General features: G+C 36.2%; 1 pseudogene; it reads right to left on the bottom strand.

The window, feature by feature from the left end:
- Window positions 1-3,949: 3,949 nt before the first annotated feature.
- Window positions 3,950-4,042, bottom strand: LOC119043340 (uncharacterized; annotated as a pseudogene).
- Between the last annotated feature and the right edge of the window lie 203 nt (window positions 4,043-4,245).

A 4,245-nucleotide genomic window follows, 5' to 3' on the forward strand; every position in this document is an offset into this window, starting at 1 on the left:
AAAATTTTTAAAAAGAATGCTTTAACCACCTTGGTTAGGTTTATTCCCAGATATTTTATTTTTCCTTTTGTTATATCAAATGGGATTTTTTCCTTGATTTCTGCTTCTGCTGATTCATTGTTAGGATATAAAAACGCCTTTGATTTCTGGATATTGACTTTGTAACCCACTGTTTTGCCAAATTCATTTATTAGGTCAAGCAGTTTTTGAGTCTATAGGATTTTTCATGTACAGTATCATGTCATCTGCAAACAATGACAGTTTTGTTTCCTCCTTTCCGATTTGGATGCCTTTTATTTTCTTTTCTTGTCTGATCGACCACCATGGCTAAAACTTCCAATACTATATTGAATAGAAGTGGTGAAATTGGACAATCTTGTCTTGTTCCTGATCTTGGGAAAGATTTTAGTTTTTGCCCATTGAGTATGATGTTGGCTATAGGTCTCTCATATATGGCCTTTATTATATTGAGGAATGCTCCCTCTATTCCCACTTTGCTGAGTGCCTTTGTCATCAGTGGGTGTTGTACCTGTGTGCAGAAAACTACACAACACTGAAGAAAGAAATCAGGGAAGACACAAAGAAATGGAAACATATACCATGTTCATGGATTGGAAGAATTAACATCATCAAAATGTCCATACTACCCAAAGCAATATACAGATTCAATGCAATACCTATTAAAGTACCAATGGCATATTTCACAGACATAGAACAAACACTTCAAAAATTTATATGGAACCATAAATGACCCTGAATAGCAGCTGCAATTTTGAGAAAGAAGAACAAAGTAGGAGGGATCACAATACCTGATATCAAACTGTATTATAAGGCCACCGTAATCAAAACAGCCTAGTACTGGCATAAAAACAGGCACATAGACCAATGGAACAGAACAAAGAGCCCAGAAATAAACCCAACTCTCTACAGTCAATTAATATTCGACAAAGGGGGCAGTAACATAAAATGGAGTAAAGATAGTCTCTTCAACAAATGGCGTTGGAAGAACTGGACAGGTATGTGCAAAAAAATGAAACTCGAGCACCGACTTACACCATACACCAAAATAAATTCAAGGTGGATAAAAGACTTAAATATAAGGCATGACACCTTTAAAGCCTAGAAGAGAACATTGACAGAAAAATCTCAGATATTTCACGCAGCAATATTTTTAATCAAGCGGCAATATTTTTACAGATATTTCCCCTAGAGCAAGGAGTATAAAGTAAAGAATAAACAAATGGGATCTCATCGAAATAAAAAGCTTCTAGCCCTGGCTGGTGTAGCTCAGTGGATTGAGCACGGGCCTGTGAACCAGCGTATCGCGGTTTGATTCCCAGTCAGGGCACATGCCTGGGTTGCAGGCCAGTTCCTGGCAGGGGACACACGAGAGGCAACCATACATTGATATTTCTCTCCCTCTCTCGTTCCCTTCTCTTTTAAAGATATATAAATAAAATCTTTTTAAAAAAGTTTCTGCGTGGCTAAAAAAGACAACCGACTGTATGGGAAAACATATTTGCCAATGATACCTCAGACAAAGGTTTAATCTCCAAAATATACAAAGAACTCACACAACTTCACTCTAAGAAGACATCTAACCCAATTAAAAAATGAGAAAAGGATTTGAACAGACACTTCTCCAAGGAGAAGATACAGAGGATCCAGAGACATGTGAAAAGATGCTCAGTATCGCAGAGATGCAAATTAAAACCACAATGATATACCACTTTACACCAGTCAGAATGGCCATCATAAACAAAGCAACAAACAATAAATGTCGGAGAGGTTGTGGGGAAAAGGGGACCCTAGTTCACTGTTGGTGGGATTGCAGTCTGGTACAACCATTATGGAAAACAGTATGGAATTTTCTCAGAAAAACAAAAATCAACCTGCCTTTTGACCCAGCAATTCCACTGCTGGGATTATATCCTAAGAACCCTAAAACACCAATCCCAAAGAACCTATGCACCCCAATGTTTATAGCAGCACAATTTATAATAGCCAAGAGGTGGAAGCAACCTAGATGTCTGTCAGTAAATAATGGATCAAAAAATTATGGTACATATACACAATGGAATTCTATGCTGCAGAAAGGAAGAAGGAGCTCCTACCCTTTGCAACAGCATGGATGGAGCTGGAAAGCATTATGCTGAGTGAAATAGGCAAGGTGTTGAAAGACAAATACCATATGATCTCACCTTTAACAGGAAGCTAAACAACAAAACAAACAAGCATGTAAAATAAAAACAAAGACACTGAAATAGAGAACAAGGGGACAGTGACCAGAGGGGACAGGGGAGGGAATTTCGGGGGAAAAAGGGGAAGGATTTACAGGAACTAGTATAAAGGACACATCAACAACAGCTAAGGGGGTTGGAAATGGGAGGGAGGTGGGGAGCAAGGGGAGGTGGGCTGGGATGCGAGTAAAAGACAGAAAACTGTACTTGAAAAATAATTAAATAAAAAAATTTAAAAAGAATGCTTTAAGAAGAAGATGAAACAGAGAGAAAGGAAATAGGTACAAAGAAGAAATGGCAATACATAAGTACCGATCAATAATAACCCTAAATGTAAATGGATTAAATGTTCCAATCAAAAGACATAGGATAACTGAATGAATAAGAAAACCAATATACATGCTGTTGAAAAGGGACACATCAGAAAAAAATTCACATAGGCTGAAAGTGTAAAAATATTCCATGCAAGTGGAAACAAACAAACACAAAAAACCCAGCTGGAGTAGCAATACTTACATTTGACAAAATAAATTTCAAAACAAAAGCTATAATAAGAGACAAGGAAGGTCACTACATCACACTAAAAGGATCAATCAACAAGAGGGTATGAACCTTGTTAACATATATGCACCCAACAAAGAAGCACCTAAATACAAAAAAAAGTATTAGTGGACTTTAAGAGAGAGATTGACAGTAATACAATCATAGTAGGGGATTTTAATACCCCACTGTCATCAATGGGTAGATCATCCAGATGAAAAATCAACAAGGAAACAGCGACCTTAAATAACACACTAAATTGAATGGATTTAATTGATATTTACGGGACATTTTACTCTAAAGCAGCAAATTAAACATTCTTCTCAAGTGTACATCGAACAGTCTCAAAGACAGACCACATGCTAGGACACAAAATAAATCTTAACAAATTCAAAAAGATTGAAATGATATCAAACATCATCTTAGTTATAATCCCATGAAACTAGAAATCAAGTACAATAAAAAATCCTCAAAAACACTCAAATATGTGGAGGGTAAATAGCATGTTCTTAAACAATGAATGGTTACCAGTGAGATAAAAAAAGAAATAAAAAAATTACCTGAACACAAATGAAAATGAACACTCAACAACCCAAAAATCTATGGACACAGCAAAAGCAGTCCTGAGAGGGAAGTTCATAGCATTATAGACCTACTTAAAGAAGCAAGAAAAATCTCAAATAAACCATCTAACCTTATACCTTAATGAACTAGAAAAAAACCCAACAAAGCCCAGAGCAGGTAGAAGGAAGGAAATAACCAAGATCAGAGCAGTAATAAATGACATAGAGACTAAAAAAACACTACAAAAGATCAATGAAACCAAGAGCTGGTTCTTTGAAAATATAAACAAGATGATAAACCTTTAACCTGGCCCATCAAGAAAAGAGGGAAAGAACCCAAATAAATAAAGTCAGAAATGAAAGAGGAGAAGTAACAACTGATACCACAGAAATACAAAGGATTGTAAGAAATTGCTGTGAACAACTACATACGAATAAATTGGGCAATCTGGGTGAAATAGATAGATTTCTAGAAACATACATTCTTCTAAAATTCAATCAGGAAGAATCAGAAACCCTAAATAGACCAATAACAACTACCAAAATTAAAGAAGTAATCAAAAAACTTTCAGCACACAAGAGTCCTGGACTGGATGGCTTCACCGGTAAATTTTATCAAACATTCATCCTTGCACAGGGGCCATGCTAATCTTCTCTGTATAGTTCCAATTTTAGTATATGTGCTGCAAAAGTGAGCACTTATCAAACATTCAAAGAAGGACTAACACCTATCCTTCTCAAACTATTCCAAACAATTCAAGGAGAGGGAAGCCTCCCAAACTCTTTTTATGAGGGCAGAACTATCCTAATCCCCAAACCAGGAAAAGATAGGACAAAGAAAGAAAATTACAAGCCAATATCTCTGATCAACACAGATGCTAAAATCCTCAACAAAATATTAG

Source organism: Artibeus jamaicensis, unplaced genomic scaffold (assembly GCF_021234435.1).
Source record: "Artibeus jamaicensis isolate MK-2021 breed Jamaican fruit bat unplaced genomic scaffold, CSHL_Jam_final contig_335, whole genome shotgun sequence".
Lineage (NCBI taxonomy): Eukaryota > Metazoa > Chordata > Mammalia > Chiroptera > Phyllostomidae > Artibeus > Artibeus jamaicensis.